This window comes from Amblyomma mixtum, chromosome 4, assembly GCF_055824585.1.
Source record: "Amblyomma mixtum isolate Tamu chromosome 4, ASM5582458v1, whole genome shotgun sequence".
Lineage (NCBI taxonomy): Eukaryota > Metazoa > Arthropoda > Arachnida > Ixodida > Ixodidae > Amblyomma > Amblyomma mixtum.
In genome coordinates, this window is record NC_143015.1 from 27,353,748 (window position 1) to 27,372,362 (window position 18,615).

Consider the following 18,615-nt stretch of genomic DNA (forward strand, 5'->3'; position numbering starts at 1 on the left):
CCAGTATGACGGCCAGCAGCGCTTTTTGTCAGCAAGCTGCATGTACACCGCTAGCGATAACCTGCGGGAGGTTATACGTGAAATTGTGCGAGAAGAGCTCCGACGATTGCTGCCAACAGGAACGCAGCCGCAGCTCACTTCGCTCACCGACGTCATTCGGGGCGAGGTGCAACAGACCTTGGGTGTGACGCCGACCACCACCCAGCCTCTGGAGCCTCCAGCCATGACTTACGCCGCAGCAGTGCGCCGTCCTGCACCTCGACGACGGGAGCCAAGCCCCTATTGCCCTCAGCCAGCTGCGTTGGACCGCCGCCCTCTCGCCCCAACCCGCCCGTCCTAAGAGCGTCGCACACAACCGAGGAAATGCGACGAGTGGAGAACTCCCGACCAGCGCCGCCCACTATGCTTCCACTGTGGCGAAGCCGGTCACGTCCTCCGGAACTGCCCATACAGAAGACTGGGCATCCGAGGGTTCTCTTACGACGCTCCACGACCCCGACCCGGCCAGCGACCAGCCGAAATCGAGGAGTTTTTGCGTCGTGAAGGATGCTCACCGCCGAGCCGCCTATGACGTTCCCCGTCGCCATCTTCACCGCGCTTTGTATCTCCTAGCCGAGGTTACACGATGCGTGGACGCTCTCCCAGCCCCCGAAGGTTAAACTGAATAAAGCAGCCTCCGGAGGTGAGGTTGCTTCTGAGCGCAAAATGAAAGATCCTCCATCGACGAAAACTTAAGACCATGCCTCAACTACGACGACAACACCGACGACGACGACGAGGACGACGCGGCCAGACTTCAACCTTATACCACCGCTCAGAGAAGTAACGTCGGAGTACGCCCACCGCAGTCTCACTGCCCGACAGAGCCGAGATCGTACATCGAAGACAACGTGCAATACGAAAAAACGAACAAGGGACCTTGAAGTTATGGTCCACGGTCACACGGTTACTGCCTTGGTGGACACCGGAGGTGATTACTCCGTCATGAGTGGGCCATTCGCTGTCCGACTCAGGAAAGTAACAACAACTTGGGATGGCCCGCTGATCCGCACCGCAGGTGGTAAGCTGATTACGCCGTCAGGACGCTGCACCGCGAGAGTTACTGTAAATGGGAGAACCTATGCTACAACCTTCCTGGTGCTACAGCAATTCTCGCGAGACGTCATTTTCGGAATGGACTTCCTGAATGAACATCGAGCGATCATCGACTTTCGATCTAAGTCGATCAAGCTTTCCACGGAGAACGCCATACCTGCTGCGACGAGCGCAACTCATCACGTTGCCTTAAACGTCCTCGACGAAGCATTGAGCGTGCCGCCCCATTCGAGTGTCCTCGCCTGCATAGGTACTGGAGACATCGAAACTGCCGAAGGCGTCATCGAGGGGAACACCCAGCTACTCCTGGATCGAGGACTGGCCGTCGCAAGGGGAGTCACCCAAATCCGAAATGGCCAAGTCCAGGAGTTGCTAAACAACTTCACCGAAGAATACCGGCCTCTAAACTAAGGTACCACGATCGCTTTCCTCGACGAGCTGGCAGACATCGAGAGACATATTTTTCCTATCCGACCAGCCCGTAGAACCGTCTGACCAACGCCATCAACCAATGTTTGATATCAACCCAGCATTACCAAGGAGCAGACAAGACCAAATACGCAGTCTTCTTCAGAAGTACAGCGATTGCTTCTCATCAGCATCGAATGTGGACTAACCGGGCTTGCCAAGCACCGCATTGACACAGACGACCACGCCCAACCACTGCGACAGAGCCCCTACCGCGTATCGGCGCTAGAACGCCAAGCTATCCGCAAGCAAGTTGAGGAAATGCTTTGTGACGACGTCATCCAGCCATCGAGGAGCCCCTGGGCAGCAGCAGTCGTCCTAGTGAAAAAAAAAAGACGGCACCCTTCGCTTTTGCGATGATTACCGCCGCCTGAACAGCCTTACGAAGAAGGATGTCTACCCCCTCCCCTGCAGCGACGATACACTGGACCGGCTGTGCACGCTAAGTACTTCTCATCGATGGACCTGAAGAGCGGCTACTGGCAAATTGAAGTCGACGAAAGAGATCGCGAAAAAACTGCGTTCATCACACCAGACGGACTCTTCGAGTTCAAGGTGATGCGATTCGGCCTCTGCTCTGCCCCAGCGACGTTCCAGCGAGTAATGGATACGGTGCTCGCAGGCTTGAAGTGGCAAATTTGTCTAGTCTACTTAGATGACGTTGTAGTCTTCTCCACAAGCTTTGAAGATCACCTCAGAAGGCTTCGGATAGTGCTGGAAACAATCAAGTCTTGAGGCCTAACACTGAAACCAAAGAAGTGGCACTTCGCCTACGAGGAGCTGCTGTTCCTTGGTCAAGTCGTAAGCAAGGATGGAGTTCGCCCAGACCCTGAGAAGACGGCTGCGATCGCAGAGCTTCCACAGCCTAATGACAAGAAAGCTATACGCAGATTTCTTTGATTGTGCGCTTGTTACCGGCGATTCGTCAAGAACTTTTCGCGCATCGCTGAGCCTTTGACCCAACTTACCAAGGCAGACGTGCCTTTTAAATGGGAAATGTCACAAGAAAAAGCTTTCAAAGAGCTAAAGCGCCGCTTACAGTCCCCTCCTGTGCTCGGGCACTTTGATGAAAACGCCGAAACCGAAATCCATACCGATGCAAGCAGTGTGGGCTTAGGAGCGGTGCTCGTTCAGAAAAATGGTGGAGAGGAAAAAGTTATCGCGTACGCTAGCCGTTCACTTCGAAAGCCGAAGCCAACTATTGGACTACCGAGAAAGAATGTCTCGCCATTATTTGGGCCACGTCGAAATTTCGCCCCTACCTGTACGGACGACCATTCAAGGTTGTGAGCGATCACCATGCTCTGTGCTGGCTAGCCAATTTGAAAGATCCCTCCGGCCGCCTTGCTCGTTGGAGCCTGCGTCTTCAAGAATTCGACATTACTGTAGTCTACAAACCTGGCCACAAGCATTCCGACGCAGACTGCTTGTCGCGAGCCCCCGTCGACGCAGCAAGTGAAGAAGAAGACGACGATGCTTTCTTAGGACCGGTAAGCGCCAGCAGTTTCGCGCAGCAGCAGCGCTCCGATCCATAGTTGCAAAGCATAGTTGATTACCTGAAAGGCAAGACTGCATCGCCTCCTCGAGGATTCAAGCGCCAACTGTCGTCCTTCGTCGTTCACAATAATGTCCTCCTGAAGAAGAACTTTGCGTCCAACAGGACAGTGCATCTTCTTGCCGTGCCCAAGAAACTTAGGCAAGAAATTATGCAGGCATGTCATGATGAGCCGACTGCAGGGCATCTCGGGATTGCTCGCACGTTGCACCGCATCCAGGAGAAGTACTATTGGCCGCGGCTAGCTGCCGACGTTTCCTATTATGTAAAAACATACCGTGAGTGTCAGCGACGCAAAACGCCTCCGATTAGACCAGCCGGACTCCTGAACCCCATACCACCTCCAACTAAGCCCTTTCAGCAAATAGGAATGGACCTCCTCGGCCCCTTTCCGACTTCATCATCAGGTAACAAGTGGATCATCGTGGCCACCGACTACATGACCCGATACGCCGAAGCAAAAGCGTTGCCTAATGGCACCGCAACAGAAGTCGCAAAATTTTTTGTCGAACAAATTCTCCTGCGACACGGCGCCCCCGAAGTGCTCATCAGAGACAGAGGGACGGCATTTACAGCGGAGCTGACGCAAGCCATTTTAAAGTACAGCCAGACAAGCCATCGGAGGACAACTGCCTATCATCCGCAAACCAACGGACTCACAGAGCGTCTGAACAAGAGCATCGCAGACATGCTCTCCATGTATGTACATCGACGCCGAACACAAGACGTGGGACTCTATTCTGCCCTACGTGATCTTCGCCTATAATAGTGCCGCCCAGGAGGCAACCAGGTTTACACCATTCCAGCTGGTATACGGTGGTGGTGGTGGTGGTGAAAAGCATTTATTACAGGTTTTACACAGAGAGGTAGTTTGGGAGGTGGCCCCTAGTGCGCCACCACCCTCACAATACTAGGTGGGGTCCCTATTTCGGGACCCCATTTGACTCTACCGCCGCTCGGGTACGCCGGACCATGGCCTGTTGGGCCGGAAGGTCGTGGCAGCCGAGCAGGGCCGCCTCCCAGTCCTCTCTGGTTGGGTTGGGGTGGGGGATGAGGGAAGGATTTTTCTGGCATGCCCACACTATATGGTAGGTGTCAGCCACCTCCGTACACTATGGGCAGAGGCCAGAAAAGGAGGGGTCGAAGTGTTTCATGACTGCCGGGCACAGCAATGTATTTGTAAAAAGTCTTATCAGAAGACGCTCACCTGCTTTTCCCAGCCCCTTGAGGGGGGTCGGGTACTTGCGGTGAGAGTCTTGATAGTGATTGACTATATCTTTAAATTTTAAAAGGGGTTCGTTGTCCAGATCCGAATCGGTAAGGTCATCGCCAGGGGCCCGGGAAGTGAGTGCGCGGGCGGCTGCGTCTGCAGCCTTGTTACCTGGTAGGCCTTGGTGGCCCGGAGTCCAGACTAAGTAGCGGAGCGTAGGATCTCGGTCCCGTGCCGCGTTCCGAAGTATTCGATAAGCTGTGAGGGGGACCCAACCCAGCTCGTAATTTCGACAAGCTCCTTGCGAGTCTGAGAGGATTTATTGCGCCTGAGAGTGAGAGGCCGCCAGGGCGATGGCTACCTCCTCAGCGTGATTTGCGCTGGGAGCTTTGAAAGTGAGCCCGTCCACCTGTATTTGTTGGTGTATGACCGCGGCCGTGTACCATCCCCCCTTAGAGCGGTGCGGGCCGGCCACGTCCGTATAAAATACACCGTATTTGTTGCCATAATGGCGGTGGAGGGCATCCGCCCGCGCCTGCCGCCGGCCATTATGGTCTTCTTTGGACATTTTCGTAGGAAGGGCTCGAACGTGGATGGCGCATCTCCACATTTCGGGCACTGGTACCCTTTCCTCGGTGTGATGGTTGTGTTGAATGTGTAGTCGGTCCAAAAGGCGACGACCGGACACGGTCTGGGCAAGACGCGTGTATTGGTTGGTGAGGTGCGCTTCTTGCAGCTCCCGATAGGTGTTCACCACTCCCAGCGCGAGGAGCCTCGCGTTGGAGGTGGAGATCGGAAGGTCGAGCGCCCTTTTGATGATCTTACGGAGGGTAACCTCCAAGACATCTTCGTCCTGCTTGCGTAAGTGAAGGTAGGGGGTCGAATAGAGTATTCCACTCGTAACGAAAGCATGTGCGAGTCGCAACGCATGTGTGCTCTGTAAACCTCCGCGTTTGTTGGAGACCCGACGGACCATGCTGCCCACCTGGTCTCCAACCTTACGCAGCTTGGCCAGTGTTGTGTCTGCGCGACGTGTTCTACTAATAAAGAGTCCGAGAACTCTGATCTCCGATGCCTCACGGATGGGGCCGCTGGCGAGGGAGAGGGAAATGGGGATTGCACACTTCGGCGATGGCCGAATATGCACGAATTCTGATTTCTGTGGGGAGCACTGGAGGCCGCAGTAAGCCGCATAGTTGTCTACTGTGTCAGCGGCTGCTTCCAGGCATTCCTCCATGTGACCCACATTACCTTGGGTGGCCCAAATAGTGATGTTGTCGGCATAGAGCGCATGCTGGATGCCTTCGACATCGGCCAATTTAGAGGGTAGGTGAAGCATTGCTAAGTTGAAGAGCAGAGGGGACAGTACAGCGCCTTGTGGTGTACCCCTGCTGCCCATACTGTACGGGCCGTGCTCTTCGTCCTGGACGCGGACGAAGGCCTGCCGATCCGTGAGAAAGTGTTTAATATAATTGAAGGTGTTAGTGCCGCAGTCAGTCTCGCTCAGGTGGGCGAGAATGACGCTGTGCTTAACATTGTCAAATACTCCTTTAAGGTCCAAGGCCAGGACAATCTTGTCGTTATGGGGGCACTCGACAGGAGTAAGCACTTCATGTTTTAGTTGGAGGAGTATGTCTTGAGATGACCTATGTGGCCTAAAACCGAACATGGTATCCGCGAAGGTGTTGCGATTTTCTAAGTATTCTGAGAGTCGATCTCGAACCATAGTTTCCATGAGTTTGCCCACACAAGATGTTAAGGAAATGGGTCGGAGGTTGTCTGTATTGATTGGTTTGCCGGCCTTCGGGATGAAGGTGACTAGCGCAGTTTTCCACTCTATGGGTAGAGGATGGTACCCTTCCCAGACGGCATTTATGTATTCTAAGAGTGCTTCGTACGCCGGGTCCGGTAGGTTGGCCAAAAGTTTGACCATTACCTTGTCCCGACCCGGAGCCGTGCCTCGTTTCATTTTGGCAAGAGCCGCCCGTAGGTCATGGAGTTAATCGCCGATCGAGATCAGGATTTTCTCTGCCTGCATAGAGAAGCTCCGACCCCCGGGGGTCTTGTGTCTGGCACAGATATCGATCCCACAATGTCTTTCCCAGATGGTCGGTATTGCCCTTAAAGTTGTGAATAGCTCTTTGAAGGTGTTTTTGGGTCTCGGAGCATGTTTGGGTGGGATCAATCAGACTACGGAAAAGTCGGCAAGCTGGGTAGCGCAGTCCGCCGCCTGCTGGGTGATATCGAGAATTCGAAGTTGAAGCTTCCGATTGTGTTTCTGGCGACGCCATCTCTTCGGGAGACTGCGACGCGCCTCCCAGAGATGAAGGAGATGGTTATCCACATCCGTCACCCTATCTGTAAGCTGAATTTGCTTGTCATGTTTGCGAATATTTTGTATAAGGGTGTGGGCCCAAGAGGAATAGCCGTTTTGTACCAGATTGTACGGGGGCAAGGACTGCCGGAAAGCCGTACAGTCTGGGAGTCGTGCCTGGTTTAGGGGTCGCTTGAGGGGACGGGTGTAGAGAATGATGTTGATGAGGCAGTGGTCGCTGCCGAGGGTGTCCTCAGTGTTGATCCATTCTGCGTGTTGAATGTTCCGAGTGAGGGTAAGATCGGGGCATGTGTCCCGATTGACGGAGTTACCCACTCTGGTTGGGACTGCAGGGTCGGTTTGGAGGGCGATGCCCAGCGTGGAGATAAGCTCCGTCAGCTTTCTGCCACGCGTTTCCTCCTTGCGATAACCCCACATCCGACTGGGGGCGTTGAAATCACCCACAATCAGAAGGGGGTCGCGCCCTGCCACCTTCAGTGCCTTACTGAAGATGTCGGAAAAAATTATGTTCTTACGTTTAGGGGGACAGCAAAAATTAAGAATGTGTACGGGGGGGTCAGTCCTTTTCAGGGGGAGGATGGAGACCATTACATATGAGTAGGGTAGATTTAATTCGAGATCAACCTCTTGCGCTGTGTAACTTTTGTGGACAAGCAGACAGGTGGAGGGGTCACGCTGGTACGTATTATATCCCGACAGGTTCACTGCCGCCCCAGATTCCTGTAGGGCGACTACCGCAGTTGAGTGATTAAACTTCTCGAGATAGAGGCGAAGATGAGCTCGTTTTTTTCTGTCTTTGAGACCTCTGCAATTCCATTGAATAACTGAAAAAGCCTGCTGTTTTGGGGGGCGGCGGGTTCGCTTAGTGCCCTGTGCCATGATGAATTTCGGGGTGAGCTGGGCCAGCCGCCATCGCAGCCTATCCGGCACCCTGAGCCAAAGAAGTTTCGATGGGGTCCTCGCTAATTTCGCTGAGATCAATGTGGCGGTTGAATTTGGATGGACGCTCCTTAGTGTGGCTTGGGCGACGCCCCAGGCGGTTGGAATCGCTGATCCAGGTTTTAATGTTACTTGTGACCGCGAGGGTCATCTTCTGGGTGGTTTCGGCAGTAGTTTTGATGATGCCAGAATAATTACCGGTTAAATAATAGTGGAATTGACTCCGTGTCGTGTATAAAATATCTGGGAGTGTTTTTCAGTCAGAACTTAACCTGGGATGTTCACATTGAATACATAACTAATAAAGCCTTTAAAAAAATTGGTCTCTTGAAACGCCGTCTACCCCTTGCGAACGCTGAAACACGGCACAGCGCTTATACAACGCTTATCAGGTCGTCTGTTCAATACGCTTCTGTTGTATGGAACCCCTCCCACGCGATTCTTACAAATGCTCTAGAAGCAGTACAAAATAAAGCCGTCAGATTCATACTGTCATCCTACTCACGTCATCAAAGCGTATCAGCAATGAAGCAAGCCATCAATCTTCAACCTCTTGCTACACGTAGAAAGTTCGCCCGGTTGTCATTATTTCACACCTTATACTATAGCGAAACGCCGTTCTCCCGAAATCATATCTTTCCTGCACCTCACTGTTCAGCTCGCCTGGATCATGCGCATAAGGTACGTCCGATTTTCGCTCGCACACTAAAATATCAGAAGTCACCGCTAGTTTTGTCAATTAATGAATGGAACTCATTGCCATCCAGCATTGTCGGCCATACTGAATTATCATCGTTTCAAACAGCTTTACTAACATTTTTGAACACAGAAAATGCGTCATAGAGTGCTAGATGATTTACCGTGTCCGTGACTTTTTGGCGGTCCTTTTTTTGCTTTGCCATTTCTTGTGTGCTGAACAGCTCCGGAGCCTCTTTTGTGTGCCATTGTATTTTTAGTTACTTATTTTGCCCTAATTATTACTGACTTGTTTGAACGTGTTGAATTTTGCGGTTTCAATGTGTTATACTGCACTTAACCAAATGTTACCCAAACTCTGCCTTCTGTATATTTACCATCATTTGTTATGAGTTGATTTGTTATGTGTGCTTTCTTTTAATCATTCCCCCCCTATGTAATGCCCTCTTCTGGGTCTTTAGGGTAAATAAATAAATAAATAAATAAATAAATAAATAATCTCGGAAATTAGCTGGCCGAGACCGCTAAGTTGAATATAAATTTCAGCTACGCTGTTTTCTAGAGCGTCCAGACGACTCGCATTGTATTGGGGAACAGACCCTTCGCTCATGGGCTCCGGGTTCTCGGAGGCGGGCGCACCTTCGCGTGCCAGTGGCGACGATGTGGATTTTCCCATGCGGAGAATTTCGTTTTCAGCCGTGAGCTGTTTAACTTGCTCGCGTAGCGCCGCCATTTCGCGGCGCATCTCGATGTGTTCGGGAAAGGCATGAGGAAGGGGCTGAGGGGACTGAGAAACTACCCTAGGTCGACCACCAACCTTGCCCTGTGATTTCTTGGAGGCCTTCTGCTGGGCAGCGCCTCCGAGATCCGGGAAGTCCTCAGGCTGGAAGGCCGGAGCGCCCTGATCTGACGTTTGTCGGTTTTGCTGCGGCGGCGTCTTCGGCGGCTGCTGTGGCGTCTTCGGGTTGGCTGGCGGGGGCCGGGCGTCGCCACCTTCTCGCCGCGATCCCGCAGCTGGACTGCCGGAAGCACCTCCTGGCACGGTGCCCGGCGATGACTTTTGACGCTGCACCGGAGTGTCCTTGGGCGGGCGTACCACAGGTGGTCGCTGCGCCGCCTGGAGACGCCGGAACTTGCCCTTGCATGCCTGGGAGCCCGTAAGGTAGGCTTCCCCGCACACGAGGCACGATGGCTTGCACTCATGAGGTTTCATACCTTCGGCCGTTGTCCCCACATTCTGTCCACAATGGCCGCATCTTTCTTCCACTGGCCTGGGGCAGATGTTCGCACGATGGCCAATGGTACCACACTGGTAGCAGGCGGGAATAGTGCGCTTGTATTCTCGCACCTGTGTAACAGTCGTGTTATAGCGGACGAAGCGCGGCACTCTTCTACCCACGAAGGTGATGAGAGCTATCGAAGATTTGCCCAGTTTTCGGACGAAGGCAATGTCCCCGTCCCTCCACACAATCTTGCCTTTGAGCGTTGCCGTGGTCTCCCGCTCGTTGACGGTCATAATGCCACGGCACTCTTCACCGTTCAATTTTACGTGTCCTTGCACGGGAACCTGACCTTTTCTGGAAGAAAGGATGAATTCCCTGGCCAATTTGTTAGCGATGGTGGTGTCTTGGGTTGCGCAAATGAAGAGGTTTTGGTCCCACAGGGGCCAGTTCACGAACGAGGCCTGCTGAGCCGCGTCGATGCCAACATAGGCGGTCAAGGCGTGGCCAAGTTCACCCGGTGGGAATGCTGCCCGTAGGTCGATGGATATGCGTGGCTTGACAACAATAATGATGTCTTTGTCGAATTTGGGTGTTCGACTGGGACGCCAGGAAAGTTTGGCTGGAGGTGATGACCGGACGCCGCCGGTCTGCAGCTGTTGTCTTGCCGTCACGTTAGCGTTCGAGGCTGCGTCTCGCTTGGAGCGGTGGCCACCTTTGTGAAGAGTGATCCACGCTGCAAGATGCTCATCACTAATTTCTTCTGCAGGCGGGTCGTGTTCGAGAGGTTCTTTAGGATGATTTCAGTCCACGACGCAGTTAACGGGTCCTATCCCCGACAAGCGGAGGTCGCCATGCTGGACGGCGGCTCGGGGATTCCCGTTGCAGCGGCGACGCGTTAGGCTTAGTGCAACAGCTGCTCGGGTGGGAAATCAATGATCGGCATAAAATGCCGAAACATGATCCCACCTGAGTAACCTTGGTGTCTACTTGGTCCTGATCAACGTTCATGGAACTAAACTCAGTTGCCAAACCGAAAGCGGTTTCGCGGCGCCGCCACCACTGGCTGCTTTGAGTGCCGCTGCAGTCGTACCAGGCTTTAGCCGGTCCGATCAGTTGCTGTATGCGCGCATCTCGTAAGAGTGCTTTCGCGACCCGATTGCTGCTCTGATCGTTATCTTTGTGTTTCGTGAGCTTCCATGCAGAGTTTCAGGTGCTGTATCTGCCATGCCGACGTGCTGTGCGCCGGGCTGCACGAGCGGTTACAGAAACAACAAGACTACGAGGCATTTTTTCGCGGCTCCTCGTGACGCGCGGATCTCCGTGCGGCATGGGATCGAGGCATTCCGTGTTGACAGAAAACTCTCCGACAAATCACGTGTGTGCGATCTTCATTTCCATTTTGAAAGGAGCGTGGTTATAAGAGTTTCTTCACCAAAGTAGCATATTAGACAATTCTTTAAAGGTGGAGATCAGATCATCGCAAGGCTCATCGTAAGTTCACTTACCAGCTTATATAAACGCGAATGTCTTGCAGACAATGATACAGTGTGTTTTAAACATAAATTAACAATAGCTTTAGAGCGCAAAGCCCTGCATTTATGGCACTCGAAAGCAGACCACAAGTACCTACGATTTCTATGGTGCAGTTTTCCGAAATAAGCAGATTTTACGCACAGCGTTCACTTCGTGAATGACTCCGCGCGCTGCTCACAAACCGAGCTGCGAAGGCAGTGAACTTCCTTGGGTTCCTGAGTCGCCAGTTTCTCTTTCCCTGCAACAGCGAGGATGCGTGACGCAAACTCCAGAAAAGAAATTTCAGTATTTTGAGCTTACCGCTCTCCGTGTATTGTGCCTAGCGTGCGCTACCGTTCCAACAATATTTTTCGATCCTTCACGCAGTGCACTACAGGTGGACACAAATACAGAGATACTTTTACATTTTGTTCCCAACACATTTTGCGCACGCACCCCTCGACGAGGCTCCACTTACTCCTCTCGATTTTTGCTGCTTCCCCATTAATAACATGGGTGTAGGTCTTCAGTATGTCTTCTTCGTTAAAATGAAGGTCGCACACACGTGATTTGTCGGAGAGTTTTCAGTCAACACGGCGGGCAATGGCTCGATCCCATGCCGCACGGAGATCCGCGTCACGAAGAGCCGCGAAAAAATTCCTCGCAGTCTTGTTTTTTCTGTAGCCGCGCGTGCAGCCCGGCGCACAGCACGTCGGCATGGCAGATACAGCACCTGAAACTCTGCATGCAAGCGCACGTAGCACAGAGACAACGATCACAGCAGCAATCGCGTCGCGAAAGCACTCTACGACATGCGCGCACAGTAGCAGGATTCGCGTTTAGATAAGCTGGTAAGTGAACTTACGATGAGCCTTGCGATGATCTGATCTCCACCTTTAATGTAGATGTCTAATATGCTACTTTGGTGAAGAAACTCTAATAGCCACGCTCCTTTCAAAAATAATGACCGCCCGCAATTCCGGCTAACGGTGGCATTGGCTAGGCAGCGATTATCTATCACTCCAGTTCCTGCAGCAAAGATATGTGGCATACTCGCCGCACAGGGTTCAGAACTGACTGGTGTCTTTACGATAAACATCGGTAAGTGCGATATTTGGGACGCCAGTTGCTCAACATTCCCGAAGGCTGCATACGACGCTGGGCGGCCGGGCCTGCGGCGTCTGCTAGCGGGGGCCAGCGGGAGCCTGTTTCGACGGCAGCGCCCCCTCGCGCTAAAATTTGCGGGCCGCTTCAGCCGCAAGGAGAAGGCGGAGAGTTCGGCAACTTAGTTTAGTTCCATTAACGTTGGTCCTGATGGCTTGCGGCACACGATGGAGCTGAATAATCCAAGGTTGCGCCAAAATGTTCTGCGGTCCGGGCGAAGATCGCGGGAGCCGAAGTAAGGTGCGTCCGCTCTCGTCGCGCCTAGTGGCGTTCCTCCTGGTATACGGCAGGAAGCCCACGACAACACTCGACGCAATGCTCCCGCACGTTTCCGACGAAGACAACCTCGACGTCGCCGCCTAGCTTCATCGCGCCGAGGAAGCCCGAAGACTTGCGCGGCTTCGCATTCAAGACCAGCAGCACACCGACGCCCGACGCTACAATCTGCGCCGACGAGACACGCATTATAAGCCAGGTGATCTGGTTTGGATATGGACGCCAGTTCGCCGCCGTGGATTGAGCGAGAAGTTGCTGCGACGCTACTTTGGCCCGTACAGGGTTCTCCATCGCATCGGTGACCTCGACTATGAAGTCTTCCCCGACGGCACGACAGCATCTCAGCGACGCCGCACACGCCCGGAAGTCGTACATGTCGTAGGCCTGTAGCCATATTATGAATTCTAAAGGACTCGAAGTTTTCATTATCCGTGTTTATTTTCATTTTAAAGCATCGAGACGATGCTTCTTTGGAAGGGGGGTAATGCCACATATCATTGTAGTATTTGTTCGTTCACGCTCAAGGCTGCAGGAAAGGGTTGTTATCACTTTTGTTCGTGACGCGAGAAGCGACCAGACTAATCCTAATTGATCGCAGCCATGAAAGGCTGCATCTAGGTTTTTCCAGATTACTGTAGATGATCTTGTGCTGTTATCTGGAAGTTTCCTTGCGGGCTTTAAATTGAGTGATGCCGCGAGCGGCGGACATTCCTAGTTCGACGACTGACGAGCACGCTTGTTGCTGCCCGAGCTCGTCCAGAACCAGCGAAGTTTTTTTCGGCGCTGGCTTCGTGAGAAGTTTCGACAAGTGCAGGCGGGCCCCGGATCCACTGCGGCCCGGAGGTTCCGCAACCAGCCTCCCCGCCCAGGCGCCGTGCCTTTGCCGGTGCTCGGGCAAACTGTGTGAAGTTCGTGCAAGCAGCAGCCCAGCCGGCCACCCGTGACGTCATGGGAGGCCCGGGACCTGCTGCACCTCCGGTGTTCCGTGCGCCGCCCCCAAAGGCGCACTGTTTCCAGTTCGTAGTTACTTCCGACGCGACGGCTGACGACATCGTCGACGGCATCGAGTCGGTTGTCGGCCCGAAAGGGCTAGAGAGCCTCCAACACCATGGAGGCATGAAGTTCTGCGTCGCCATGGCCTCGGCTGCGGCGGCAGAGAAGATGCTAGTGGAAGGCGCCTTCAACGTGAATGGCACTTCCGTCCCAGTAGCCTGCGTGGGACCCGCCGTGGTCCACGTGACGGCTTTTCGTGTCCCGCTGTTCGTGGGAGACGCGGCTAGGTGCCACAATAACATTATCTTGAAAACCACCATCCCTTCCAGCTGTGTTTTTCACGTTTGGCTCGCTCGTATACTTCCATGGTAGAGTTTTTTTGTTTTTTCTTTTTCAAAAACCGGGGCAGTCGGCGGCGCTGGCGGCAGCACTGTCCTCTTACGGAAAGGTGCTGGACATCACCCACCCCGTCCTCAAGGGCCGTCGTCACGTCGGCAACGGGACGCGCGTGGTCCGGATCGAGATGAAGCAGGCGGTGCCGAACTTCTTGACCGTCCAGGGCCACCGCGTCATGTTTGACTACCGAGGCGTCCGGAAGGTGTGTTCCCGCTGCGGGCAGGACGGCCACATCGGCGCGGCGTGTCGAACGCCGCGGTGCGCTCGCTGCGAGGTGTTCGGCCACGACACGGCAGGATGCGGAGCGGCTTGCAGGCGCTGCGGTGGAAGCCACGCCACAGCGGACTGCCTGCGGCCACGGTCGTATGCGGCGGCCGCCGCCTCGAGGAAAGCCCCGAGCAAAGACAACGTGGCCACGGAAACACGGAGCACACCAACCCTCCGGACGCCTGTTGCCGACGTGGTCCCTACGACCAGCAGCCCGAGGGAGCCCGAGCCCACCCCCGCGACGGAAGTGCCCGTGAAGGAGCAGCTCGAGGGGTCGCCTTCAAACGAGGTGGAGCCGTTCGGTGCAGTTTTCTCGGAACCCTTGCCGCCGCTACCCCGCACAGCTTCCTTCAACACCGAGAGCAGCAGCGGCGATGAGTCGAGCGTGGCGTCGGGCGACCTGGTGGACGTACCGGACAAAGTCACGCCGCTTCGCCTGACAGGCGACTTGACGTGCGGCCAGGTGTCAGGACCGACGACTCCTGGAGGTGCGGACGACGCGCGCTTCCCGTCACCAGCCAGCCACACCCTCCCATCGGCGACCCTGGCGTCGGCATCGGCTTCAGCTGCGAGCGTCGCCAAGACCACGCAGCAACCGGTGAGCGAGGCCACAAGCGCCGACGGCCCCGAAAACATGGACTTTTCCCGACCAGACTTCAAACGTGCCCACCCCCAATCATCGGAATCCGAAGGGACTGTTAACGAACGTTCTAGCAAAAAAGTGCCGCGCGCGCCAAGCGCCGCCCATGGCAGCGCTCTTTAGGTTGTATGCTATGCCGTCGGTGCTCTTGGCAGTCATGGCGGTTGTGCATCTCCTCTCCCTGAATGTTCGGGGATTTCAATCCGTAGACAGACAGAGAGAGGTGATGCACTTTGCCAGGGCTAGGGGCGTCGACATCCTGTTTTTACAGGAATGCAACTTCCGTACTTCACTTGATGTGCTGAATTTCACCACCCGGTTTTCTGTTTTTGCTTATTTTTCGTTGACTGATTTTCATATGTGCGGTGTTGGTGTCGTTTTTGTAAACCCCTGCCTGCGCGCGGGTGCTCATTGCACTTTCGGGCTGGACGGCCGCACTCTTGCGGTCGACTTCACACTAAACCAGCGGCGGGTACGTGCGTTGGTTGTATATGCGCCAGCACGGCGGACTAGTAGTTCTGATTTTTTTGAGCGCCTCGACTCATTCCTCCTTGATCCCTACCCCACTTTCATCGTCGGTGACTTCAATTGTGTACTTAACATCGACCGCGACGTCCGCGGACAGGGTCACGGTCGCCGTTATTGCGGTGCCCCCGCGCTCCGCGATCTCGTGACTCAGTTCCGCTTGTCTGACGCGTGGGTGCAGCTTCACGGGGATGCCTTTGGAGCGACGTTTGAGAGAGCACAGTCAGCGAGTCGGATAGACAAATTCTATTTTCCACCAGAGCTCGCTTCTTTTGTCGTTAGCTGCGAAGTTCTCGCGTTCCCTGCAGGCACGCCGGTGATTTCCGATCACCACCCCTTGTCAGTCAGGCTCGACTTTGGTGAGGACACCCCACGTACTGTTACGTGGCGCATGGACACGAGCCTACTGGCGGACCCGGAAAGCGTGGCGTCGCTGCGTACGGCGTTGGCAGCATCGTGCAAGAGCTTCGTTGCGACTGATTCATGGGACACACTCAAGGCTCGTTGGCAGGCAACTCTGGTGGCGGCCGGTCAAGACCGCAGACGGCGGGTAACTCATGCACTGAATGACACCCTCAAGCGCATCCGTATAGTGCAAAGGGGAGCACCCTTAACCTTTGCCATGAGCGATTACCTGAGTCTACTTAAAGCACGTTACCACGTGTTGCTCTGCCAGTCATCACGGGCAGCTAGTCGTGCACACCAGCTCGGGCGGCCGATATCAGACCCGGCTGTGCTACGACACGTACGCGCAGGCACGGCAGAGGAATTCGCTGCCGCTACTGTGCCTTTCGTGACACTCCCAGACGGCACCCAAAGCAAAACCACGGCCGATATCTGCACGATCTTCGCAAGCCACTTTTCGAACCTGTTCTCTACGGACAGTTGGCTACATCTTCAGGATGGCTATGACGGGCTTCTACAAAGTTTTTTTGGAAACTTGCCACGAGTAGCTGAAGAGTTGCATGAAAACCTTTGCGCACCAGCCACAAGCCAAGAGCTACACGCCATCCTGCAGAGTATGAATGCAGCCTCTGCCCCCGGTCCAGACGGCATTCCAACAAGTTTTTATTCAAACTTTTTTTACGAGATCCAAGGAGCACTCCTGAAGATGGTCAACGGCTTCCTCGCGGATGGGTTACGTCCAAACTCTTTCCGCGAATGTCGCATCATACTCATTCCGAAAGCGGGCGGTGACCCCTCCGACCCGCAAGCATGGCGGCCCATAAGCCTCTTAAACGCAGATTACAAAATAGTCACATCTTTACTGAACACAAGAATGCGGACGATCCTACCTCACCTAATCCACCGGGCTCAAACCAGCAGTGCCCCTGACCGCTCTGTGTTTGATGCATTGGCACTCACTAGAGACCTGTTCACATTTGCCAGCAGGACGGGCTTCAGCGGGTGCTTTGTTTCACTAGACCAGGCGAAAGCATTCGATCGGGTGGAACACTCGTATCTGTTCGGAGTCCTTGAAGCCTTCGGATTCCCTCCGCAAATTGTCAGCAGGCTGCGCTTACTTTACGCAGACCTGAATGCTCGCCTCTCCGTAAACGGCCACCAGAGCGCTCCCTTCTCAGTCACCAGGGGCATAAGGCAAGGATGCCCTCTCTCCCCAACATTCTTCGTGTTATGCCTGGATCCACTCATCCGGCGCATTAACGACAGCCCATCCATACGCGGCTTCCCTCTGCCTGGCCAGGGCCAAATCAAGGTATCGGCCTACGCCGATGACGTGTCGCTTTTCCTCAAGGACGAGGATAGCTACGCCGCTTTTTCGCGGCTGTTTCTCGAGTACAGCGAGATATCTGGGGCCCTATTGAACAGGGGAAAAAGCAAGGCACTAAGGTTTGGCACCTTCACACCGAACTTTGCGGGCGAGGTGGAGTGGGTGCAGGGAGTGAAAGTCCTGGGAGTAGTATTCCTCGCCAGCGGAGAAGTAGCCCGCGAAACCTGGACTAACCTCCGCACGAACGCTGAGAAACGCCTCTCGGTGGCGTCAACTTTCCGCCTTTCAATGGCAGAGCGCTGCTATATAGTTAAGTCCACAATCCTAGCCGCATGTTTTTTTGTCGCCCGCGTCGCAAACCCACCGCGCACGTTTGCGCGCAGGCTAACCTCGGCCTGTGGCTCTTTCGTTTGGGCGGGCAAAACCGAACTTGTGTCACGAATGTTCATGCGCCTTCCATCGTACATGGGTGGGTTTGGTATACCTTGTATCCGCACCATGTGCAATGTGCTCGCCTTGCGAGGAGTACGAGATCTTGTACGCAACCCAGACTATCCCGGGAGAACACTCCTCACATATTTTCTGGGTACAGCGCGTAACGTGTTTTTTTCACAACACGTGGTTGGCCCTACAGCCGAGCAGCCGCCGGCATTTTTCGTTAATGTGCGTCGCACACTGACGTCGTTGACTGCCAGCGTGCCCGATCTGGATGTTGATGGAACCCCGCCCTCCAGAATGTGTGAAGCACTAACGGTCGCTGCGCTGACCCGCGAACAACTCCAGAAAACGAGACGGGCACGCTGGCGCCAACTGACCTCAGCTACGCTTCCTGCAGATGTCAGAGACTTCGGCTGGCTGCGAGGCTGGCGGGTCCTGCCCACAAGAGACCGCCTTGCGGCGTGGGGCGTGGCGCCCTCCGCCCGATGCCCGCAGTGCGGTCTGCTTGAATCTTTGCAGCACGCAATGTTTGAGTGTGTAGTTGCGCGCACATTTTGGACATTAGTGTCACGCATGTTTTTAACCCGCCTGGAAGCGCGCACTAGTTCTCCCGAAGTGTTTCAAAATATGCTCTTGTGTGTCGGCATGTTCGTTTTGTGGCGGCAGCGTGGAGTGGCATCCTTAAATGGGCGTCCGCAAAGAACAATGTTCCCAATGTTGCAGCGCCTGCGCACGCGCCTCTTTAAACAAGCATGCATGGACGCTCTGTCAATGAGCGAGGCTGAGTTCTTGCGCAAATGGTCGACATACTTTATCGTCCTGCGCGGCGGTCGAGTATCGGCATTTCTACTGCATTACTGACGTGCTCAGTGCTGCGTCACTGAGCATGTGCTTGACAGATCAGAGCATTAAGTTCATCTGTTTTGTTTTGTATTTTCTATGTTAAAACAGAAAAAATAAACTTCTCTTTCTACGCCGCCGCCGATTGATTCAGTTCTTTTGCGGGCGCAAGTCAGCCCAAATATAGAGCTTCGTTTACAAGACTTCTTGGTGTCTTCCTGACCGCTGGACTGCCGTCACTACAACGTGACGGGCGGAAACATTTGTTTTTGCTTTCTCCTTTATTTGCTCGCCTTCCCGGTGGTACAGTT